At 40.3% G+C, this 17,180-nt stretch overlaps 69 non-coding genes across 69 annotated transcripts; all 69 read left to right on the top strand.

The window, feature by feature from the left end:
* Nucleotides 1-9: 9 nt before the first annotated feature.
* Nucleotides 10-82, top strand: TRNAR-ACG (transfer RNA arginine (anticodon ACG)). The gene has a single exon. It is a non-coding gene; the product is annotated as a tRNA-Arg (tRNA).
* Nucleotides 83-652: 570 nt separating this feature from the next.
* On the top strand, nt 653-725 carry TRNAR-UCG (transfer RNA arginine (anticodon UCG)). Its single transcript has one exon. It is a non-coding gene; the product is annotated as a tRNA-Arg (tRNA).
* An 84-nt stretch (nt 726-809) lies between these two features.
* Nucleotides 810-882, top strand: TRNAR-UCG (transfer RNA arginine (anticodon UCG)). The gene has a single exon. It is a non-coding gene; the product is annotated as a tRNA-Arg (tRNA).
* Nucleotides 883-972: 90 nt separating this feature from the next.
* On the top strand, nt 973-1,045 carry TRNAR-ACG (transfer RNA arginine (anticodon ACG)). Its single transcript has one exon. It is a non-coding gene; the product is annotated as a tRNA-Arg (tRNA).
* An 84-nt stretch (nt 1,046-1,129) lies between these two features.
* TRNAR-UCG (transfer RNA arginine (anticodon UCG)) lies at nt 1,130-1,202 on the top strand. Its single transcript has one exon. It is a non-coding gene; the product is annotated as a tRNA-Arg (tRNA).
* Nucleotides 1,203-1,292: 90 nt separating this feature from the next.
* Nucleotides 1,293-1,365, top strand: TRNAR-ACG (transfer RNA arginine (anticodon ACG)). The gene has a single exon. It is a non-coding gene; the product is annotated as a tRNA-Arg (tRNA).
* An 85-nt stretch (nt 1,366-1,450) lies between these two features.
* Nucleotides 1,451-1,523, top strand: TRNAR-UCG (transfer RNA arginine (anticodon UCG)). The gene has a single exon. It is a non-coding gene; the product is annotated as a tRNA-Arg (tRNA).
* Nucleotides 1,524-1,609: 86 nt separating this feature from the next.
* On the top strand, nt 1,610-1,682 carry TRNAR-UCG (transfer RNA arginine (anticodon UCG)). The gene has a single exon. It is a non-coding gene; the product is annotated as a tRNA-Arg (tRNA).
* A 91-nt stretch (nt 1,683-1,773) lies between these two features.
* TRNAL-AAG (transfer RNA leucine (anticodon AAG)) lies at nt 1,774-1,846 on the top strand. The gene has a single exon. It is a non-coding gene; the product is annotated as a tRNA-Leu (tRNA).
* Nucleotides 1,847-1,937: 91 nt separating this feature from the next.
* On the top strand, nt 1,938-2,010 carry TRNAR-ACG (transfer RNA arginine (anticodon ACG)). The gene has a single exon. It is a non-coding gene; the product is annotated as a tRNA-Arg (tRNA).
* Nucleotides 2,011-2,096: 86 nt separating this feature from the next.
* Nucleotides 2,097-2,169, top strand: TRNAR-UCG (transfer RNA arginine (anticodon UCG)). Its single transcript has one exon. It is a non-coding gene; the product is annotated as a tRNA-Arg (tRNA).
* Nucleotides 2,170-2,255: 86 nt separating this feature from the next.
* Nucleotides 2,256-2,328, top strand: TRNAR-UCG (transfer RNA arginine (anticodon UCG)). Its single transcript has one exon. It is a non-coding gene; the product is annotated as a tRNA-Arg (tRNA).
* Nucleotides 2,329-2,418: 90 nt separating this feature from the next.
* On the top strand, nt 2,419-2,491 carry TRNAR-ACG (transfer RNA arginine (anticodon ACG)). Its single transcript has one exon. It is a non-coding gene; the product is annotated as a tRNA-Arg (tRNA).
* Nucleotides 2,492-2,575: 84 nt separating this feature from the next.
* Nucleotides 2,576-2,648, top strand: TRNAR-UCG (transfer RNA arginine (anticodon UCG)). The gene has a single exon. It is a non-coding gene; the product is annotated as a tRNA-Arg (tRNA).
* A 90-nt stretch (nt 2,649-2,738) lies between these two features.
* TRNAR-ACG (transfer RNA arginine (anticodon ACG)) lies at nt 2,739-2,811 on the top strand. Its single transcript has one exon. It is a non-coding gene; the product is annotated as a tRNA-Arg (tRNA).
* Nucleotides 2,812-2,895: 84 nt separating this feature from the next.
* TRNAR-UCG (transfer RNA arginine (anticodon UCG)) lies at nt 2,896-2,968 on the top strand. The gene has a single exon. It is a non-coding gene; the product is annotated as a tRNA-Arg (tRNA).
* A 90-nt stretch (nt 2,969-3,058) lies between these two features.
* TRNAR-ACG (transfer RNA arginine (anticodon ACG)) lies at nt 3,059-3,131 on the top strand. Its single transcript has one exon. It is a non-coding gene; the product is annotated as a tRNA-Arg (tRNA).
* A 410-nt stretch (nt 3,132-3,541) lies between these two features.
* Nucleotides 3,542-3,614, top strand: TRNAR-ACG (transfer RNA arginine (anticodon ACG)). Its single transcript has one exon. It is a non-coding gene; the product is annotated as a tRNA-Arg (tRNA).
* A 249-nt stretch (nt 3,615-3,863) lies between these two features.
* TRNAR-ACG (transfer RNA arginine (anticodon ACG)) lies at nt 3,864-3,936 on the top strand. The gene has a single exon. It is a non-coding gene; the product is annotated as a tRNA-Arg (tRNA).
* Nucleotides 3,937-4,022: 86 nt separating this feature from the next.
* On the top strand, nt 4,023-4,095 carry TRNAQ-UUG (transfer RNA glutamine (anticodon UUG)). The gene has a single exon. It is a non-coding gene; the product is annotated as a tRNA-Gln (tRNA).
* A 249-nt stretch (nt 4,096-4,344) lies between these two features.
* On the top strand, nt 4,345-4,417 carry TRNAR-ACG (transfer RNA arginine (anticodon ACG)). Its single transcript has one exon. It is a non-coding gene; the product is annotated as a tRNA-Arg (tRNA).
* Nucleotides 4,418-4,508: 91 nt separating this feature from the next.
* On the top strand, nt 4,509-4,581 carry TRNAR-ACG (transfer RNA arginine (anticodon ACG)). Its single transcript has one exon. It is a non-coding gene; the product is annotated as a tRNA-Arg (tRNA).
* Nucleotides 4,582-4,667: 86 nt separating this feature from the next.
* On the top strand, nt 4,668-4,740 carry TRNAR-UCG (transfer RNA arginine (anticodon UCG)). Its single transcript has one exon. It is a non-coding gene; the product is annotated as a tRNA-Arg (tRNA).
* A 90-nt stretch (nt 4,741-4,830) lies between these two features.
* On the top strand, nt 4,831-4,903 carry TRNAR-ACG (transfer RNA arginine (anticodon ACG)). The gene has a single exon. It is a non-coding gene; the product is annotated as a tRNA-Arg (tRNA).
* A 411-nt stretch (nt 4,904-5,314) lies between these two features.
* TRNAR-ACG (transfer RNA arginine (anticodon ACG)) lies at nt 5,315-5,387 on the top strand. Its single transcript has one exon. It is a non-coding gene; the product is annotated as a tRNA-Arg (tRNA).
* Nucleotides 5,388-5,636: 249 nt separating this feature from the next.
* On the top strand, nt 5,637-5,709 carry TRNAR-ACG (transfer RNA arginine (anticodon ACG)). Its single transcript has one exon. It is a non-coding gene; the product is annotated as a tRNA-Arg (tRNA).
* Nucleotides 5,710-5,795: 86 nt separating this feature from the next.
* On the top strand, nt 5,796-5,868 carry TRNAQ-UUG (transfer RNA glutamine (anticodon UUG)). The gene has a single exon. It is a non-coding gene; the product is annotated as a tRNA-Gln (tRNA).
* A 251-nt stretch (nt 5,869-6,119) lies between these two features.
* TRNAR-ACG (transfer RNA arginine (anticodon ACG)) lies at nt 6,120-6,192 on the top strand. Its single transcript has one exon. It is a non-coding gene; the product is annotated as a tRNA-Arg (tRNA).
* Nucleotides 6,193-6,283: 91 nt separating this feature from the next.
* Nucleotides 6,284-6,356, top strand: TRNAR-ACG (transfer RNA arginine (anticodon ACG)). The gene has a single exon. It is a non-coding gene; the product is annotated as a tRNA-Arg (tRNA).
* An 86-nt stretch (nt 6,357-6,442) lies between these two features.
* On the top strand, nt 6,443-6,515 carry TRNAR-UCG (transfer RNA arginine (anticodon UCG)). Its single transcript has one exon. It is a non-coding gene; the product is annotated as a tRNA-Arg (tRNA).
* Nucleotides 6,516-6,605: 90 nt separating this feature from the next.
* On the top strand, nt 6,606-6,678 carry TRNAR-ACG (transfer RNA arginine (anticodon ACG)). Its single transcript has one exon. It is a non-coding gene; the product is annotated as a tRNA-Arg (tRNA).
* Nucleotides 6,679-7,089: 411 nt separating this feature from the next.
* On the top strand, nt 7,090-7,162 carry TRNAR-ACG (transfer RNA arginine (anticodon ACG)). The gene has a single exon. It is a non-coding gene; the product is annotated as a tRNA-Arg (tRNA).
* A 249-nt stretch (nt 7,163-7,411) lies between these two features.
* On the top strand, nt 7,412-7,484 carry TRNAR-ACG (transfer RNA arginine (anticodon ACG)). The gene has a single exon. It is a non-coding gene; the product is annotated as a tRNA-Arg (tRNA).
* Nucleotides 7,485-7,570: 86 nt separating this feature from the next.
* Nucleotides 7,571-7,643, top strand: TRNAQ-UUG (transfer RNA glutamine (anticodon UUG)). Its single transcript has one exon. It is a non-coding gene; the product is annotated as a tRNA-Gln (tRNA).
* Nucleotides 7,644-7,894: 251 nt separating this feature from the next.
* TRNAR-ACG (transfer RNA arginine (anticodon ACG)) lies at nt 7,895-7,967 on the top strand. The gene has a single exon. It is a non-coding gene; the product is annotated as a tRNA-Arg (tRNA).
* A 91-nt stretch (nt 7,968-8,058) lies between these two features.
* TRNAR-ACG (transfer RNA arginine (anticodon ACG)) lies at nt 8,059-8,131 on the top strand. The gene has a single exon. It is a non-coding gene; the product is annotated as a tRNA-Arg (tRNA).
* Nucleotides 8,132-9,347: 1,216 nt separating this feature from the next.
* Nucleotides 9,348-9,420, top strand: TRNAR-UCG (transfer RNA arginine (anticodon UCG)). Its single transcript has one exon. It is a non-coding gene; the product is annotated as a tRNA-Arg (tRNA).
* An 86-nt stretch (nt 9,421-9,506) lies between these two features.
* TRNAR-UCG (transfer RNA arginine (anticodon UCG)) lies at nt 9,507-9,579 on the top strand. Its single transcript has one exon. It is a non-coding gene; the product is annotated as a tRNA-Arg (tRNA).
* Nucleotides 9,580-9,829: 250 nt separating this feature from the next.
* TRNAR-UCG (transfer RNA arginine (anticodon UCG)) lies at nt 9,830-9,902 on the top strand. Its single transcript has one exon. It is a non-coding gene; the product is annotated as a tRNA-Arg (tRNA).
* Nucleotides 9,903-9,988: 86 nt separating this feature from the next.
* Nucleotides 9,989-10,061, top strand: TRNAR-ACG (transfer RNA arginine (anticodon ACG)). The gene has a single exon. It is a non-coding gene; the product is annotated as a tRNA-Arg (tRNA).
* Nucleotides 10,062-10,147: 86 nt separating this feature from the next.
* TRNAR-UCG (transfer RNA arginine (anticodon UCG)) lies at nt 10,148-10,220 on the top strand. Its single transcript has one exon. It is a non-coding gene; the product is annotated as a tRNA-Arg (tRNA).
* An 86-nt stretch (nt 10,221-10,306) lies between these two features.
* Nucleotides 10,307-10,379, top strand: TRNAR-UCG (transfer RNA arginine (anticodon UCG)). Its single transcript has one exon. It is a non-coding gene; the product is annotated as a tRNA-Arg (tRNA).
* A 91-nt stretch (nt 10,380-10,470) lies between these two features.
* Nucleotides 10,471-10,543, top strand: TRNAR-GCG (transfer RNA arginine (anticodon GCG)). Its single transcript has one exon. It is a non-coding gene; the product is annotated as a tRNA-Arg (tRNA).
* Nucleotides 10,544-10,629: 86 nt separating this feature from the next.
* Nucleotides 10,630-10,702, top strand: TRNAR-UCG (transfer RNA arginine (anticodon UCG)). Its single transcript has one exon. It is a non-coding gene; the product is annotated as a tRNA-Arg (tRNA).
* An 86-nt stretch (nt 10,703-10,788) lies between these two features.
* TRNAR-UCG (transfer RNA arginine (anticodon UCG)) lies at nt 10,789-10,861 on the top strand. The gene has a single exon. It is a non-coding gene; the product is annotated as a tRNA-Arg (tRNA).
* A 572-nt stretch (nt 10,862-11,433) lies between these two features.
* TRNAR-UCG (transfer RNA arginine (anticodon UCG)) lies at nt 11,434-11,506 on the top strand. Its single transcript has one exon. It is a non-coding gene; the product is annotated as a tRNA-Arg (tRNA).
* Nucleotides 11,507-11,592: 86 nt separating this feature from the next.
* TRNAR-UCG (transfer RNA arginine (anticodon UCG)) lies at nt 11,593-11,665 on the top strand. The gene has a single exon. It is a non-coding gene; the product is annotated as a tRNA-Arg (tRNA).
* A 250-nt stretch (nt 11,666-11,915) lies between these two features.
* TRNAR-UCG (transfer RNA arginine (anticodon UCG)) lies at nt 11,916-11,988 on the top strand. Its single transcript has one exon. It is a non-coding gene; the product is annotated as a tRNA-Arg (tRNA).
* An 86-nt stretch (nt 11,989-12,074) lies between these two features.
* On the top strand, nt 12,075-12,147 carry TRNAR-UCG (transfer RNA arginine (anticodon UCG)). Its single transcript has one exon. It is a non-coding gene; the product is annotated as a tRNA-Arg (tRNA).
* An 86-nt stretch (nt 12,148-12,233) lies between these two features.
* Nucleotides 12,234-12,306, top strand: TRNAR-UCG (transfer RNA arginine (anticodon UCG)). Its single transcript has one exon. It is a non-coding gene; the product is annotated as a tRNA-Arg (tRNA).
* Nucleotides 12,307-12,556: 250 nt separating this feature from the next.
* On the top strand, nt 12,557-12,629 carry TRNAR-UCG (transfer RNA arginine (anticodon UCG)). Its single transcript has one exon. It is a non-coding gene; the product is annotated as a tRNA-Arg (tRNA).
* Nucleotides 12,630-12,715: 86 nt separating this feature from the next.
* On the top strand, nt 12,716-12,788 carry TRNAR-UCG (transfer RNA arginine (anticodon UCG)). Its single transcript has one exon. It is a non-coding gene; the product is annotated as a tRNA-Arg (tRNA).
* A 91-nt stretch (nt 12,789-12,879) lies between these two features.
* Nucleotides 12,880-12,952, top strand: TRNAR-ACG (transfer RNA arginine (anticodon ACG)). Its single transcript has one exon. It is a non-coding gene; the product is annotated as a tRNA-Arg (tRNA).
* An 86-nt stretch (nt 12,953-13,038) lies between these two features.
* TRNAR-UCG (transfer RNA arginine (anticodon UCG)) lies at nt 13,039-13,111 on the top strand. Its single transcript has one exon. It is a non-coding gene; the product is annotated as a tRNA-Arg (tRNA).
* Nucleotides 13,112-13,523: 412 nt separating this feature from the next.
* Nucleotides 13,524-13,596, top strand: TRNAR-ACG (transfer RNA arginine (anticodon ACG)). Its single transcript has one exon. It is a non-coding gene; the product is annotated as a tRNA-Arg (tRNA).
* A 250-nt stretch (nt 13,597-13,846) lies between these two features.
* On the top strand, nt 13,847-13,919 carry TRNAR-UCG (transfer RNA arginine (anticodon UCG)). The gene has a single exon. It is a non-coding gene; the product is annotated as a tRNA-Arg (tRNA).
* Nucleotides 13,920-14,009: 90 nt separating this feature from the next.
* On the top strand, nt 14,010-14,082 carry TRNAR-ACG (transfer RNA arginine (anticodon ACG)). Its single transcript has one exon. It is a non-coding gene; the product is annotated as a tRNA-Arg (tRNA).
* Nucleotides 14,083-14,494: 412 nt separating this feature from the next.
* TRNAR-ACG (transfer RNA arginine (anticodon ACG)) lies at nt 14,495-14,567 on the top strand. Its single transcript has one exon. It is a non-coding gene; the product is annotated as a tRNA-Arg (tRNA).
* Nucleotides 14,568-14,652: 85 nt separating this feature from the next.
* On the top strand, nt 14,653-14,725 carry TRNAR-UCG (transfer RNA arginine (anticodon UCG)). The gene has a single exon. It is a non-coding gene; the product is annotated as a tRNA-Arg (tRNA).
* Nucleotides 14,726-14,811: 86 nt separating this feature from the next.
* Nucleotides 14,812-14,884, top strand: TRNAR-UCG (transfer RNA arginine (anticodon UCG)). Its single transcript has one exon. It is a non-coding gene; the product is annotated as a tRNA-Arg (tRNA).
* Nucleotides 14,885-14,975: 91 nt separating this feature from the next.
* On the top strand, nt 14,976-15,048 carry TRNAR-ACG (transfer RNA arginine (anticodon ACG)). Its single transcript has one exon. It is a non-coding gene; the product is annotated as a tRNA-Arg (tRNA).
* A 91-nt stretch (nt 15,049-15,139) lies between these two features.
* On the top strand, nt 15,140-15,212 carry TRNAR-ACG (transfer RNA arginine (anticodon ACG)). The gene has a single exon. It is a non-coding gene; the product is annotated as a tRNA-Arg (tRNA).
* A 91-nt stretch (nt 15,213-15,303) lies between these two features.
* On the top strand, nt 15,304-15,376 carry TRNAR-ACG (transfer RNA arginine (anticodon ACG)). Its single transcript has one exon. It is a non-coding gene; the product is annotated as a tRNA-Arg (tRNA).
* Nucleotides 15,377-15,789: 413 nt separating this feature from the next.
* TRNAR-ACG (transfer RNA arginine (anticodon ACG)) lies at nt 15,790-15,862 on the top strand. Its single transcript has one exon. It is a non-coding gene; the product is annotated as a tRNA-Arg (tRNA).
* A 250-nt stretch (nt 15,863-16,112) lies between these two features.
* On the top strand, nt 16,113-16,185 carry TRNAR-UCG (transfer RNA arginine (anticodon UCG)). Its single transcript has one exon. It is a non-coding gene; the product is annotated as a tRNA-Arg (tRNA).
* A 90-nt stretch (nt 16,186-16,275) lies between these two features.
* TRNAR-ACG (transfer RNA arginine (anticodon ACG)) lies at nt 16,276-16,348 on the top strand. Its single transcript has one exon. It is a non-coding gene; the product is annotated as a tRNA-Arg (tRNA).
* Nucleotides 16,349-16,760: 412 nt separating this feature from the next.
* On the top strand, nt 16,761-16,833 carry TRNAR-ACG (transfer RNA arginine (anticodon ACG)). The gene has a single exon. It is a non-coding gene; the product is annotated as a tRNA-Arg (tRNA).
* An 85-nt stretch (nt 16,834-16,918) lies between these two features.
* Nucleotides 16,919-16,991, top strand: TRNAR-UCG (transfer RNA arginine (anticodon UCG)). The gene has a single exon. It is a non-coding gene; the product is annotated as a tRNA-Arg (tRNA).
* An 86-nt stretch (nt 16,992-17,077) lies between these two features.
* Nucleotides 17,078-17,150, top strand: TRNAR-UCG (transfer RNA arginine (anticodon UCG)). Its single transcript has one exon. It is a non-coding gene; the product is annotated as a tRNA-Arg (tRNA).
* Nucleotides 17,151-17,180: the final 30 nt, after the last annotated feature.

Genomic DNA, 17,180 nt, shown 5'->3' with positions numbered 1-17,180 from the left:
ACAACTAACGGGCTTGTGGCGCAATGGATAACGCGTCTGCCTACGGAGCAGAAGATTCCAGGTTCGAGTCCTGGCAAGCTCGGTGTTTGTTTCGTAAAAGATCTTTATGCGTCATAAAAAATGCATAAATACAATGTTTGGAAAAGTTGTTTTTAATACGGAGCAAGAGCTTGTAGCGTAATGGATAAAGCGTATGGCTTCGAAGCAGAGGGTTCCAGGTTCGAGTCTTGGCAATCTCGGAAAAAACATTTAAAGATGATTATTAGAGTACAACGTAGGAAAAATGTATAATATTGCAATGCCTCAATAGCATTTTGATCGACCTCTAACGGGCTTGTCGCGCAATGGATTACGCGTCTGCCTACGGAGCAGAAGATTCCAGGTTCGAGTCCTGGCGAGCTCGGTATTAACATTTAAAGATGATAATTAGAGTATAACGGAAGGGAAATTTATAATATTGCAATGCTTCAATAGCATCTAGATAAACAGCCAACGGGCTTGTGGCGCAATGGATAACGCGTCTGCCTACGGAGCAGAAGACTCCAGGTTGAAGTCCTGGAAAGCTCGGTCTTTATTTTAGTAAAAGATCTTTATGCGTCAAAAAAAATGCATAAATACAATGTTTGGAAAAGTTTTTTATATTAGAGAGCAAGGGCTTGTAGCGTAATGGATAACGCGTCTGCCTTCGAAGCAGAAGATTCCAGGTTCCAGTCCTGGCAAGCTCGGTGTTTGCTTTAGTGAAAGGTCTTTTATGCGTCATAAAAATGCATAAATACAATGTTTGGAAAAGTTTTTATAGTGGAAAGCAAGGGCTTGTAGCGTAATGGATAACGCGTCTGCCTTCGAAGCAGAAGATTCCAGGTTCGAGTCCTGGAGAGCTCGGTATTAATATTTAAAGATGATAATTGAGTATAACGGAAGGGAAATTTATAATGTTGCAATACTTCAATAGCATCTAGATAGACAGCTAACGGGCTTGTGGCGCAATGGATAACGCGTCTGCCTACGGAGCAGAAGATTCCAGGTTCGAGTCCTGGCAAGCTCGGTGTTTGTTTTAGTAAAAGATCTTTATGCGTCATAAAAAATGCATAAATACAATGTTTGGAAAAGTTGTTTTATTAGAGAGCAAGGACTTGTAGCGTAATGGATAACGCGTCTGCCTTCGAAGCAGAAGATTCCAGGTTCGAGTCCTGGCGAGCTCGGTATTAATATTTAAAGATGATAATTGAGTATAACGGAAGGGAAATTTATAATGTTGCAATGCTTCAATAGCATCTAGATAGACAGCTAACGGGCTTGTGGCGCAATGGATAACGCGTCTGCCTACGGAGCAGAAGATTCCAGGTTCGAGTCCTGGCAAGCTCGGTGTTTGTTTTAGTAAAAGATCTTTATGCGTCATAAAAAATGCATAAATACAATGTTTGGAAAAGTTTTTTATATTAGAGAGCAAGGGCTTGTAGCGTAATGGATAACGCGTCTGCCTTCGAAGCAGAAGATTCCAGGTTCGAGTCCTGGCAAGCTCGTTGTTTGTTTTAGTGAAAGGTCTCTTATGCGTCATGAAAAATGCATAAATACAATGTTTGGTAAAACTTTTTATAGTAGAAAGCAAGGGCTTGTAGCGTAATGGATAACGCGTCTGCCTTCGAAGCAGAGGGTTCCAGGTTCGAGTCTTGGCAATCTCGGAATAAATATTTAAAGATGATTATTAGAGTACAACCTAGGAGAAATTAATAATATTGCAATGCCTCAATAGCATTTTGATCGACCTCGAACGGGCTTGTCGCGCAATGGATAACGCGTCTGCCTAAGGAGCAGAAGATTCCAGGTTCAAGTCCTGGCGAGCTCGGTATTAACATTTAAAGATGATAATTAGAGTATAACGGAAGGGAAATTTATAATATTGCAATGCTTCAATAGCATCTAGATAAACCGCTAACGGGCTTGTGGCGCAATGGATAACGCGTCTGCCTACGGAGCAGAAGATTCCAGGTTCGAGTCCTGGCAAGCTCGGTGTTTGTTTTAGTAAAATATCTTTTATGCGTTATTAAAAATGCATAAATACAATGTTTGGAAAAGATTTTTATATTAGAGAGCATGGGCTTGTAGCGTAATGGATAACGCGTCTGCTTTCGAAGCAGAAGATTCCAGGTTCGAGTCGTGGCAAGCTCGTTGTTTGTTTTAGTGAAAGGTCTTTTATGCGTCATAAAAAATGCATATATACAATGTTTGGAAAAGTTTTTTATAGTAGAAAGCAAGGGCTTGTAGCGTAATGGATAACGCGTCTGCCTTCGAAGCAGAAGATTCCAGGTTCGAGTCCTGGCGAGCTCGGTATTAATATTTAAAGATGATAATTGAGTATAACGGAAGGGAAATTTATAATGTTGCAATGCTTCAATAGCATCTAGATAGACAGCTAACGGGGTTGTGGCGCAATGGATAACGCGTCTGCCTACGGAGCAGAAGATTCCAGGTTCGAGTCCTGGCAAGCTCGGTGTTTGTTTTAGTAAAAGATCTTTATGCGTCATAAAAAATGCATAAATACAATGTTTGGAAAAGTTGTTTTATTAGAGAGCAAGGACTTGTAGCGTAATGGATAACGCGTCTGCCTTCGAAGCAGAAGATTCCAGGTTCGAGTCCTGGCGAGCTCGGTATTAATATTTAAAGATGATAATTGAGTATAACGGAAGGGAAATTTATAATGTTGCAATGCTTCAATAGCATCTAGATAAACAGCTAACGGGCTTGTGGCGCAATGGATAACGCGTCTGCCTACGGAGCAGAAGATTCCAGGTTCGAGTCCTGGCAAGCTCGGTGTTTGTTTTAGTAAAAAATCTTTATGCGTCAAAAAAATGCATAAATACAATGTTTGGAAAAGTTTTTTATATTAGAGAGCAAGGGCTTGTAGCGTAATGGATTACGCGTCTGCCTTCGAAGCAGAAGATTCCAGGTTCGAGTCCTGGCGAGCTCGGTATTAATATTTAAAGATGATAATTGAGTATAACGGAAGGGAAATTTATAATGTTGCAATGCTTCAATAGCATCTAGATAAACAGCTAACGGGCTTGTGGCGCAATGGATAACGCGTCTGCATACGGAGCAGAAGATTCCAGGTTCGAGTCCTGGCAAGCTCGGTGTTTGTTTTGTAAAAGATCTTTATGCGTCATAAAAAATGCATAAATACAATGTTTGGAAAAGTTGTTTATAATACGGAGCAAGAGCTTGTAGCGTAATGGATAAAGCGGATGGCTTCGAAGCAGAGGGTTCCAGGTTCGAGTCTTGGCAATCTCGGAAAAAACATTTAAAGATGATTATTAGAGTACAACGTAGGAGAAATTTATAATATTGCAATGCCTCAATAGCATTTTGATCGACCTCTAACGGGCTTGTCGCGCAATGGATTACGCGTCTGCAACGGAGCAGAAGATTCCAGGTTCGAGTCCTGGCGAGCTCGGTATTAACATTTAAAGATGATAATTGAGTATAACGGAAGGGAAATTTATAATGTTGCAATGCTTCAATAGCATCTAGATAAACAGCTAACGGGCTTGTGGCGCAATGGATAACGCGTCTGCCTACGGAGCAGAAGATTCCAGGTTCGAGTCCTGGCAAACTCGGTGTTTGTTTTAGTAAAAGATCTTTATGCGTCATAAAAAATGCATAAATACAATGTTTGGAAAAGTTGTTTATGTTAGAGAGCAAGGGCTTGTAGCGTAATGGATAACGCGTCTGCCTTCGAAGTAGAAGATTCCAGGTTCTAGTCCTGGCGAGCTCGGTATTAACATTTAAAGATGATAATTAGAGTATAACGGAAGGGAAATTTATAATATTGCAATGCTTCAATAGCATCTAGATAAACAGCTAACGGGCTTGTGGCGCAATGGATAACGCGTCTGCCTACGGAGCAGAAGATTCCAGGTTCGAGTCCTGGCATGCTCGGTGTTTGTTTTAGTTAAAGATCTTTTATGCGTCATTAAAAATGCATAAATACAATGTTTGGAAAAGTTTTTTATATTAGAGAGCAAGGGCTTGTAGCGTAATGGATAACGCGTCTGCCTTTGAAGCAGAAGATTCCAGGTTCGAGTCCTGACAAGCTCGGTGTTTGTTTTAGTGAAAGATCGTTTATGCGTCATAAAAAATGCCTAAATACAATGTTTGGAAAAGTTTTTATAGTAGAAAGCAAAGGCTTGTAGCGTAATGGATTACGCGTCTGCCAGCGGAGCATAAGATTCCAGGTTCGAGTCCTGGCGAGCTCGGTATTAACATTTAAAGATGATAATTAGAGTATAACGGAAGGGAAATTTATAATATTGCAATGCTTCAATAGCATATAGATAAACAGCTAACGGGCTTGTGGCGCAATGGATAACGCTTCTGCCTACGGAGCAGAAAATTCCAGGTTCGAGTCCTGGCGAGCTCGGTATTAACATTTAAAGATGATAATTAGAGTATAACGGAAGGGAAATTTATAATATTACAATGCTTCAATAGCATCTAGATAAACAGCTAACGGGCTTGTGGCGCAATGGATAACGCGTCTGCCTACGGAGCAGAAGATTCCAGGTTCGAGTCCTGGCAAGCTCGGTGTTTGTTTTAGTAAAAGATCTTTTATGCGTCATTAAAAATGCATAAATACAATGTTTGGAAAAGTTTTTTATGTTAGAGAACAAGGGCTTGTAGCGTAATGGATTACGCGTCTGCCTTCGAAGCAGAAGATTCCAGGTTCGAGTCCTGGCGAGCTCGGTATTAACATTTAAAGATGATAATTGAGAATAACGGAAGGGAAATTTATAATGTTGCAATGCTTCAATAGCATCTAGATAAACAGCTAACGGGCTTGTGGCGCAATGGATAACGCGTCTGCCTACGGAGCAGAAGATTCCAGGTTCGAGTCCTGGCAAGCTCGGTGTTTGTTTTAGTAAAATATCTTTATGCGTCATAAAAAATGCATAAATACAATGTTTGGAAAGGTTTTTTATAGTAGAAAGAAAGGGCTTTTAGCGTAATGGATAACGCGTCTGGCTTCGAAGCAGAAGGTTCCAGGTTCGAGTCTTGGCAATCTCGGAAAAAACATTTAAAGATGATTATTAGAGTACAACGTAGGAGAAATTTATAATATTGCAATGCCTCAATAGCATTTTGATCGACCTCTAACGGGCTTGTCGCGCAATGGATTACGCGTCTGCAACGGAGCAGAAGATTCCAGGTTCGAGTCCTGGCGAGCTCGGTATTAACATTTAAAGATGATAATTGAGTATAACGGAAGGGAAATTTATAATGTTGCAATGCTTCAATAGCATCTAGATAAACAGCTAACGGGCTTGTGGCGCAATGGATAACGCGTCTGCCTACGGAGCAGAAGATTCCAGGTTCGAGTCCTGGCAAACTCGGTGTTTGTTTTAGTAAAAGATCTTTATGCGTCATAAAAAATGCATAAATACAATGTTTGGAAAAGTTGTTTATGTTAGAGAGCAAGGGCTTGTAGCGTAATGGATAACGCGTCTGCCTTCGAAGTAGAAGATTCCAGGTTCTAGTCCTGGCGAGCTCGGTATTAACATTTAAAGATGATAATTAGAGTATAACGGAAGGGAAATTTATAATATTGCAATGCTTCAATAGCATCTAGATAAACAGCTAACGGGCTTGTGGCGCAATGGATAACGCGTCTGCCTACGGAGCAGAAGATTCCAGGTTCGAGTCCTGGCATGCTCGGTGTTTGTTTTAGTTAAAGATCTTTTATGCGTCATTAAAAATGCATAAATACAATGTTTGGAAAAGTTTTTTATATTAGAGAGCAAGGGCTTGTAGCGTAATGGATAACGCGTCTGCCTTTGAAGCAGAAGATTCCAGGTTCGAGTCCTGACAAGCTCGGTGTTTGTTTTAGTGAAAGATCGTTTGTGCGTCATAAAAAATGCCTAAATACAATGTTTGGAAAAGTTTTTTTATAGTAGAAAGCAAAGGCTTGTAGCGTAATGGATTACGCGTCTGCCAGCGGAGCATAAGATTCCAGGTTCGAGTCCTGGCGAGCTCGGTATTAACATTTAAAGATGATAATTAGAGTATAACGGAAGGGAAATTTATAATATTGCAATGCTTCAATAGCATATAGATAAACAGCTAACGGGCTTGTGGCGCAATGGATAACGCTTCTGCCTACGGAGCAGAAAATTCCAGGTTCGAGTCCTGGCGAGCTCGGTATTAACATTTAAAGATGATAATTAGAGTATAACGGAAGGGAAATTTATAATATTGCAATGCTTCAATAGCATCTAGATAAACAGCTAACGGGCTTGTGGCGCAATGGATAACGCGTCTGCCTACGGAGCAGAAGATTCCAGGTTCGAGTCCTGGCAAGCTCGGTGTTTGTTTTAGTAAAAGATCTTTTATGCGTCATTAAAAATGCATAAATACAATGTTTGGAAAAGTTTTTTATGTTAGAGAACAAGGGCTTGTAGCGTAATGGATTACGCGTCTGCCTTCGAAGCAGAAGATTCCAGGTTCGAGTCCTGGCGAGCTCGGTATTAACATTTAAAGATGATAATTGAGAATAACGGAAGGGAAATTTATAATGTTGCAATGCTTCAATAGCATCTAGATAAACAGCTAACGGGCTTGTGGCGCAATGGATAACGCGTCTGCCTACGGAGCAGAAGATTCCAGGTTCGAGTCCTGGCAAGCTCGGTGTTTGTTTTAGTAAAATATCTTTATGCGTCATAAAAAATGCATAAATACAATGTTTGGAAAGGTTTTTTATAGTAGAAAGAAAGGGCTTTTAGCGTAATGGATAACGCGTCTGGCTTCGAAGCAGAAGGTTCCAGGTTCGAGTCTTGGCAATCTCGGAAAAAACATTTAAAGATGATTATTAGAGTACAACGTAGGAGAAATTTATAATATTGCAATGCCTCAATAGCATTTTGATCGACCTCTAACGGGCTTGTCGCGCAATGGATTACGCGTCTGCAACGGAGCAGAAGATTCCAGGTTCGAGTCCTGGCGAGCTCGGTATTAACATTTAAAGATGATAATTGAGTATAACGGAAGGGAAATTTATAATGTTGCAATGCTTCAATAGCATCTAGATAAACAGCTAACGGGCTTGTGGCGCAATGGATAACGCGTCTGCCTACGGAGCAGAAGATTCCAGGTTCGAGTCCTGGCAAACTCGGTGTTTGTTTTAGTAAAAGATCTTTATGCGTCATAAAAAATGCATAAATACAATGTTTGGAAAAGTTGTTTATGTTAGAGAGCAAGGGCTTGTAGCGTAATGGATAACGCGTCTGCCTTCGAAGTAGAAGATTCCAGGTTCTAGTCCTGGCGAGCTCGGTATTAACATTTAAAGATGATAATTAGAGTATAACGGAAGGGAAATTTATAATATTGCAATGCTTCAATAGCATCTAGATAAACAGCTAACGGGCTTGTGGCGCAATGGATAACGCGTCTGCCTACGGAGCAGAAGATTCCAGGTTCGAGTCCTGGCATGCTCGGTGTTTGTTTTAGTTAAAGATCTTTTATGCGTCATTAAAAATGCATAAATACAATGTTTGGAAAAGTTTTTTATATTAGAGAGCAAGGGCTTGTAGCGTAATGGATAACGCGTCTGCCTTTGAAGCAGAAGATTCCAGGTTCGAGTCCTGACAAGCTCGGTGTTTGTTTTAGTGAAAGATCGTTTGTGCGTCATAAAAAATGCCTAAATACAATGTTTGGAAAAGTTTTTTTATAGTAGAAAGCAAAGGCTTGTAGCGTAATGGATTACGCGTCTGCCAGCGGAGCATAAGATTCCAGGTTCGAGTCCTGGCGAGCTCGGTATTAACATTTAAAGATGATAATTAGAGTATAACGGAAGGGAAATTTATAATATTGCAATGCTTCAATAGCATATAGATAAACAGCTAACGGGCTTGTGGCGCAATGGATAACGCTTCTGCCTACGGAGCAGAAAATTCCAGGTTCGAGTCCTGGCGAGCTCGGTATTAACATTTAAAGATGATAATTAGAGTATAACGGAAGGGAAATTTATAATATTGCAATGCTTCAATAGCATCTAGATAAACAGCTAACGGGCTTGTGGCGCAATGGATAACGCGTCTGCCTACGGAGCAGAAGATTCCAGGTTCGAGTCCTGGCCAGCTCGGTGTTTGTTTTAGTAAAAGATCTTTTATGCGTCATTAAAAATGCATAAATACAATGTTTGGAAAAGTTTTTTATGTTAGAGAACAAGGGCTTGAAGCGTAATGGATAACGCGTATGCCTTCGAAGCAGAAGATTCCAGGTTCGAGTCCTGGCAAGCTCGGTGTTTGTTTTAGTGAAAGATCTTTTATGCGTCACAAAAATGCATAAATACAATGTTTGGAAAAGTTGTTTATAATACGGAGCAAGAGCTTGTAGCGTAATTGATAAAGCGTCTGGCTTCGAAGCAGAAGGTTCCAGGTTCGACTCTTGGCAATCTCGGAATAAACACATAAAGATGATTATTAGAGTACAACGTAGGAGAAATTTATAATATTGCAATGCCTCAATAGCATTTTGATCGACCTCTAACGGGCTTGTCGCGCAATGGATTACGCGTCTGCAACGGAGCAGAAGATTCCAGGTTCGAGTCCTGGCGAGCTCGGTATTAACATTTAAAGATGATAATTAGAGTATAACGGAAGGGAAATTTATAATATTGCAATGCTTCAATAGCATCTAGATAATCAGCTAACGGATTTGTGGCGCAATGGATAACGCGTCTGCCTACGGAGCAGAAAATTCCAGGTTCGAGTCCTGGCGAGATCGGTATTAACATTTAAAGATGATAATTAGAGTATAACGGAAGGGAAATTTATAATATTGCAATGCTTCAATAGCATCTATATAAACAGCTAACGGGCTTGTGGCGCGATGGATAACGCGTCTGCCTACGGAGCAGAAGATTCCAGGTTCGAGTTTTGGCAAGCTCGGTGTTTGTTTTAGTAAAAGATCTTTATGCGTCATAAAAAATGCATAAATACAATGTTTGGAAAAGTTGTTTATAACACGGAGCAAGAGCTTGTAGCGTAATGGATAAAGCGTCTGGCTTCGAAGCAGAAGGTTCCAGGTTCGAGTCTTGGCAATCTCGGAATAAACACATGAAGATGGTTATTAGAGTACAACGTAGGAGAAATTTATAATATTGCAATGCCTCAATAGCATTTTGATCGACCTCTAACGGGCTTGTCGCGCAATGGATTACGCGTCTGCAACGGAGCAGAAGATTCCAGGTTCGAGTCCTGGCAAGCTCGGTGTTTGTTTTAGTAAAAGATCTTTTATGCGTCATTAAAAATGCATAAATACAATGTTTGGAAAAGTTTTTTTATATTAGAGAGCAAGGGCTTGTAGCGTAATGGATAACGCGTCTGCCTTCGAAGCAGAAGATTCCACGTTCGAGTCCTGGCAAGCTCGTTGTTTGTTTTAGTGAAAGGTCTTTTATGCGTCATAAAAAATGCATAAATACAATGTTTGGAAAAGTTTCTTATAGTTGAAAGCAAGGGCTTGTAGCGTAATGGATAACGCGTCTGCCTTCGAAGCAGAAGATTCCAGGTTCGAGTCCTGGCGAGCTCGGTATTAACATTTAAAGATGATAATTAGAGTATAACGGAAGGGAAATTTATAATATTGCAATGCTTCAATAGCATCTAGATAAACAGCTAACGGGCTTGTGGCGCAATGGATAACGCGTCTGCCTGCGGAGCAGAAGATTCCAGGTTCGAGTGCTGGCAAGATCGGTGTTTGTTTTAGTAAAAGATCTTTTATGCGTCATTAAAAATGCATAAATACAATGTTTGGAAAAGTTTTTTATATTAGAGAGCAAGGGCTTGTAGCGTAATGGATAACGCGTCTGCCTTCGAAGCAGAAGATTCCAGGTTCGAGTCCTGGCAAGCTCGTTGTTTGTTTTAGTGAAAGGTCTTTTATGCGTCATAAAAAATGCATAAATACAATGTATGGAAAAGTTTTTTATAGTAAAAAGCAAGGGCTTGTAGCGCAATGGATAACGCGTCTGCCTACGGAGCAGAAGATTCCAGGTTCGAGTCCTGGCAAGCTCGGTGTTTGTTTTAGTAAAAGATCTTTTATGCGTCATTAAAAATGCATAAACACAATGTTTGGAAAAGTTTTTTATACAAGAGAGCAAGGGGTTGTAGCGTAATGGATAACGCGTCTGCCTTCGAAGCAGAAGTTTCCAGGTTCGAGTCCTGGCAAGCTCGTTGTTTGTTTTAGTGAAAGGTCTTTTATGCGTCATAAAAAATGCATAAATACAATGTTTGGAAAAGTTTTTTATAGTTGAAAGCAAGGGCTTGTAGCGTAATGGATAACGCGTCTGCCTTCGAAGCAGAAGATTCCAGGTCCGAGTCCTGGCGAGCTCGGTATTAACATTTAAAGATGATAATTAGAGTATAACGGAAGGGAAATTTATAATATTGCAATGCTTCAATAGCATCTAGATAAACAGCTAACGGGCTTGTGGCGCAATGGATAACGCGTCTGCCTGCGGAGCAGAAGATTCCAGGTTCGAGTGCTGGCAAGCTCGGTGTTTGTTTTAGTAAAAGATCTTTTATGCGTCATTAAAAATGCATAAATACAATGTTTGGAAAAGTTTTTTATATTAGAGAGCAAGGGCTTGTAGCGTAATGGATAACGCGTCTGCCTTCGAAGCAGAAGATTCCAGGTTCGAGTCCTGGCAAGCTCGTTGTTTGTTTTAGTGAAAGGTCTTTTATGCGTCATAAAAAATGCATAAATACAATGTTTGGAAAAGTTTTTTATAGTAAAAAGCAAGGGCTTGTAGCGCAATGGATAACGCGTCTGCCTTCGAAGCAGAAGAATCCAGATTCGAGTCCTGGCGAGCTCGGTATTAACATTTAAAGATGATAATTACAGTATAACGGAAGGGAAATTTATAATATTGCAATGCTTCAATAGCATCTAGATAAACAGCTAACGGGCTTGTGGCGCAATGGATAACGCGTCAGCCTACGGAGCAGAAGATTCCAGGTTCAAGTCCTGGAAAGCTCGGTCTTTATTCTAGTAAAAGATATTTATGCGTCAAAAAAAATGCATAAATACAATGTTTGGAAAAGTTGTTTAAAATACTTAGCAAAAGCTTGTAGCGTAATGGATAAAGCGTCTGGCTTCGAAGCAGAAGGTTCCAGGTTCGAGTCTTGGCAATCTCGGAATAAACATTTAAAGATGATTATTAGAGTACAACGTAGGAGAAATTTATAATATTGCAATGCCTCAATAGCATTTTGATTGACCTCTAACGGGCTTGTCGCGCAATGGATTACGCGTCTGCAACGGAGCAGAAGATTCCAGGTTCGAGTCCTGGCAAGCTCGGTGTTTGTTTTAGTAAAAGATCTTTTATGCGTCATTAAAAATGCATAAATACAATGTTTGGAAAAGTTTTTTTATATTAGAGAGCAAGGGCTTGTAGCGTAATGGATAACGCGTCTGCCTTCGAAGCAGAAGATTCCACGTTCGAGTCCTGGCAAGCTCGTTGTTTGTTTTAGTGAAAGGTCTTTTATGCGTCATAAAAAATGCATAAATACAATGTTTGGAAAAGTTTCTTATAGTTGAAAGCAAGGGCTTGTAGCGTAATGGATAACGCGTCTGCCTTCGAAGCAGAAGATTCCAGGTTCGAGTCCTGGCGAGCTCGGTTTTAACATTTAAAGATGATAATTAGAGTATAACGGAAGGGAAATTTATAATATTGCAATGCTTCAATAGCATCTAGATAAACAGCTAACGGGCTTGTGGCGCAATGGATAACGCGTCTGCCTGCGGAGCAGAAGATTCCAGGTTCGAGTGCTGGCAAGATCGGTGTTTGTTTTAGTAAAAGATCTTTTATGTGTCATTAAAAATGCATAAATACAATGTTTGGAAAAGTTTTTTATATTAGAGAGCAAGGGCTTGTAGCGTAATGGATAACGCGTCTGCCTTCGAAGCAGAAGATTCCAGGTTCGAGTCCTGGCAAGCTCGTTGTTTGTTTTAGTGAAAGGTCTTTTATGCGTCATAAAAAATGCATAAATACAATGTTTGGAAAAGTTTTTTATACAAGAGAGCAAGGGGTTGTAGCGTAATGGATAACGCGTCTGCCTTCGAAGCAGAAGTTTCCAGGTTCGAGTCCTGGCAAGCTCGTTGTTTGTTTTAGTGAAAGGTCTTTTATGCGTCATAAAAAATGCATAAATACAATGTTTGGAAAAGTTTTTTATAGTTGAAAGCAAGGGTTTGTCGCGTAATGGATAACGCGTCTGCCTTCGAAGCAGAAGATTCCAGGTTCGAGTCCTGGCGAGCTCGGTATTAACATTTAAAGATGATAATTAGAGTATAACGGAAGGGAAATTTATAATATTGCAATGCTTCAATAGCATCTAGATAAACAGCTAACGGGCTTGTGGCGCAATGGATGACGCGTCTGCCTGCGGAGCAGAAGATTCCAGGTTCGAGTGCTGGCAAGCTCGGTGTTTGTTTTAGTAAAATATCTTTTATGCGTCATTAAAAATGCATAAATACAATGTTTGGAAAAGTTTTTTATATTAGAGAGCAAGGGCTTGTAGCGTAATGGATAACGCGTCTGCCTTCGAAGCAGAAGATTCCAGGTTCGAGTCCTGGCAAGCTCGTTGTTTGTTTTAGTGAAAGGTCTTTTATGCGTCATAAAAAATGCATAAATACAATGTTTGGAAAAGTTTTTTATAGTACAAAGCAAGGGCTTGTAGCGCAATGGATAACGCGTCTGCCTTCGAAGCAGAAGAATCCAGATTCGAGTCCTGGCGAGCTCGGTATTAACATTTAAAGATGATAATTAGAGTATAACGGAAGGGAAATTTATAATATTGCAATGCTTTAATAGCATCTAGATAAACAGCTAACGGGCTTGTGGCGCAATGGATAACGCGTCTGCCTACGGAGCAGAAGATTCCAGGTTCGAGTCCTGGCAAGCTCGGAGTTTGTTTTAGTAAAAGATCTTTTATGCGTCATTAAAAATGCATAAATACAATGTTTGGAAAAGTTTTTTATATTACAGAGCAGGGGCTTGTAGCGTAATGGATAACGCGTCTGCCTTCGAAGCAGAAGATTCCAGGTTCGAGTCCTGGCGAGCTCGGTATTAATATTTAAAGATGATAATTGAGTATAACGGAAGGGAAACTTATAATGTGGCAATGCTTCAATAGCATCTAGATAAACAGCTAACGGGCTTGTGGCGCAATGGATAACGCGTCTGCCTACGGAGCAGAAAATTCCAGGTTCAAGTCCTGGAAAGCTCGGTCTTTATTTTAGTAAAAGGTCTTTATGCGTCAAAAAAAATGCATAAATACAATGTTTGGAAAAGTTGTTTATAATACTTAGCAAGAGCTTGTAGCGTAATGGATAAAGCGTCTTGCTTCGAAGCAGAGGGTTCCAGGTTCGAGTCTTGGCAATCTCGGAATAAACATTTAAAGATGATTATTAGAGTACAACGTAGGAGAAATTTATAATAATGCAATGCCTCAATAGCATTTTGATCGACCTCTAACGGGCTTGTCGCGCAATGGATAACGCGTCTGCCTACGGAGCAGAAGATTCCAGGTTCGAGTCCTGGCGAGCTCGGTAATAACATTTAAAGATGATAATTAGAGTATAACGGAAGGGAAATTTGTAATATTGCAATGCTTCAATAGGATCTAGATAAACAGCTAACGGGCTTGTGGCGCAATGGATAACGCGTCTTCCTACGGAGCAGAAGATTCCAAGTTCGAGTCCTGGCAAGCTCGGTGTTTGTTTTAGTAAAAGATCTTTTATGCGTCATTAAAAATGCATAAATACAATGTTTGGAAAAGTTTTTTATATTAGAGAGCAAGGGCTTGTAGCATAATGGATAACGCGTCTGCCTTCGAAGCAGAAGATTCCAGGTTCGAGTCCTGGCGAGCTCGGTATTAATATTTAAAGAGGATAATTGAGTATAACGGAAGGGAAGTTTATAATGTTGCAATGCTTCAATAGCATCTAGATAAACAGCTAACGGGCTTGTGGCGCAATGGATAACGCGTCTGCCTACGGAGCAGAAGATTCCAGGTTCGAGTCCTGGCAAGCTCGGTGTTTGTTTTAGTAAAAGATCTTTATGCGTCATAAAAAATGCATAAATACAATGTTTGGAAAAGTTGTTTATAATACGGAGCAAGAGCTTGTAGCGTAATGGATAAAGCGTCTTGCTTCGAAGCAGAGGGTTCCAGGTTCGAGTCTTGGCAATCTCGGAATAAACTTTTAAAGATGATTATTAGAGTACAACGTAGGAGAAATTTATAATATTGCAATGCCTCAATAGCATTTTGATCGACCTCTAACGGGCTTGTCGCGCAATGGATAAAGCGTCTGCAACGGAGCAGAAGATTCCAGGTTCGAGTCCTGGCGAGCTCGGTATTAACATTTAAAGATGATAATTAGAGTATAACGGAAGGGAAATTGATAATATTGCAATGCTTCAATAGCATCGGGATAAACAGCTAACGGGCTTGTGGCGCAATGGATAACGGGTCTGCCTACGGAGCAGAAGATTCCAGGTTCGAGTCCTGGCAAGCTCGGTGTTTTTTTTAGTAAAAGATCTTTTATGCGTCATTAAAAATGCATAAATACAATGTTTGGAAAAGTTTTTATATTAGAGAGCAAGGGCTTGTAGCGTAATGGATAACGCGTCTGCTTTCGAAGCAGAAGATTCCAGGTTCGAATCCTGGCAAGCTCGGTGTTTATTTTAGTGAAAGGTCTTTTATGCGTCATAAAAAATGCATAAATACAATGTTTGGAAAAGTTTTTTATAGTAGAAAGCAAGGGCTTGTAGCGTAATGGATAACGCGTCTGCCTTCGAAGCAGAAGATTCCAGGTTCGAGTCCTGGCGAGCTCGGTATTAACATTTAAAGATGATAATTAGAGTATAACGGAAGGGAAATTTATAATATTGCAATGCTTCAATAGCATCTAGATAAACAGCTAACGGGCTTGTGGCGCAATGGATAACGCGTCTGCCTACGGAGCAGAAGATTCCAGGTTCGAGTCCTGGCGAGCTCGGTATTAACATTTAAAGATGATAATTAGAGTATAACGGAAGGGAAATTTATAATATTGCAATGCTTCAATAGCATCTAGATAAACAGCTAACGGGCTTGTGGCGCAATGGATAACGCGTCTGCCTACGGAGCAGAAGATTCCAGGTTCGAGTCCTGGCGAGCTCGGTATTAACATTTAAAGATGATAATTAGAGTATAACGGAAGGGAAATATAAAATGTTGCAATGCTTCAATAGCATCTAGATAAACAACTAACGGGCTTGTGGCGCAATGGATAACGCGTCTGCCTACGGAGCAGAAGATTCCAGGTTCGAGTCCTGGCGAGCTCGGTATTATCGTTTAAAGAATATAATTAGAGTATAACGGAAGGGAAATTTATAATGTTGCAATGCTTCAATAGCATCTAGATAAACAGCTAACGGGCTTGTGGCGCAATGGATAACGCGTCTGCCTACGGAGCAGAAAATTCCAGGTTCAAGTCCTGGAAAGCTCGGTCTTTATTTTAGTAAAAGGTCTTTATGCGTCAAAAAAAATGCATAAATACAATGTTTGGAAAAGTTGTTTATAATACTTAGCAAGAGCTTGTAGCGTAATGGATAAAGCGTCTTGCTTCGAAGCAGAGGGTTCCAGGTTCGAGTCTTGGCAATCTCGGAATAAACATTTAAAGATGATTATTAGAGTACAACGTAGGAGAAATTTATAATAATGCAATGCCTCAATAGCATTTTGATCGACCTCTAACGGGCTTGTCGCGCAATGGATAACGCGTCTGCCTACGGAGCAGAAGATTCCAGGTTCGAGTCCTGGCGAGCTCGGTAATAACATTTAAAGATGATAATTAGAGTATAACGGAAGGGAAATTTGTAATATTGCAATGCTTCAATAGGATCTAGATAAACAGCTAACGGGCTTGTGGCGCAATGGATAACGCGTCTTCCTACGGAGCAGAAGATTCCAAGTTCGAGTCCTGGCAAGCTCGGTGTTTGTTTTAGTAAAAGATCTTTTATGCGTCATTAAAAATGCATAAATACAATGTTTGGAAAAGTTTTTTATATTAGAGAGCAAGGGCTTGTAGCATAATGGATAACGCGTCTGCCTTCGAAGCAGAAGATTCCAGGTTCGAGTCCTGGCGAGCTCGGTATTAATATTTAAAGAGGATAATTGAGTATAACGGAAGGGAAGTTTATAATGTTGCAATGCTTCAATAGCATCTAGATAAACAGCTAACGGGCTTGTGGCGCAATGGATAACGCGTCTGCCTACGGAGCAGAAGATTCCAGGTTCGAGTCCTGGCAAGCTCGGTGTTTGTTTTAGTAAAAGATCTTTATGCGTCATAAAAAATGCATAAATACAATGTTTGGAAAAGTTGTTTATAATACGGAGCAAGAGCTTGTAGCGTAATGGATAAAGCGTCTTGCTTCGAAGCAGAGGGTTCCAGGTTCGAGTCTTGGCAATCTCGGAATAAACATTTAAAGATGATTATTAGAGTACAACGTAGGAGAAATTTATAATATTGCAATGCCTCAATAGCATTTTGATCGACCTCTAACGGGCTTGTCGCGCAATGGATAAAGCGTCTGCAACGGAGCAGAAGATTCCAGGTTCGAGTCCTGGCGAGCTCGGTATTAACATTTAAAGATGATAATTAGAGTATAACGGAAGGGAAATTGATAATATTGCAATGCTTCAATAGCATCGGGATAAACAGCTAACGGGCTTGTGGCGCAATGGATAACGGGTCTGCCTACGGAGCAGAAGATTCCAGGTTCGAGTCCTGGCAAGCTCGGTGTTTTTTTTAGTAAAAGATCTTTTATGCGTCATTAAAAATGCATAAATACAATGTTTGGAAAAGTTTTTATATTAGAGAGCAAGGGCTTGTAGCGTAATGGATAACGCGTCTGCTTTCGAAGCAGAAGATTCCAGGTTCGAATCCTGGCAAGCTCGGTGTTTATTTTAGTGAAAGGTCTTTTATGCGTCATAAAAAATGCATAAATACAATGTTTGGAAAAGTTTTTTATAGTAGAAAGCAAGGGCTTGTAGCGTAATGGATAACGCGTCTGCCTTCGAAGCAGAAGATTCCAGGTTCGAGTCCTGGCGAGCTCGGTATTAACATTTAAAGATGATAATTAGAGT

The sequence above is a fragment of the Phalangium opilio genome, unplaced genomic scaffold, assembly GCF_054372755.1.
Source record: "Phalangium opilio isolate 3A_F unplaced genomic scaffold, DU_Popi_V2 ptg000077l_1, whole genome shotgun sequence".
Taxonomy (NCBI): Eukaryota; Metazoa; Arthropoda; class Arachnida; order Opiliones; family Phalangiidae; genus Phalangium; species Phalangium opilio.
Note: the sequence above shows the minus strand (reverse complement) of the source record. Positions and strands in the feature narration are given on the sequence as shown.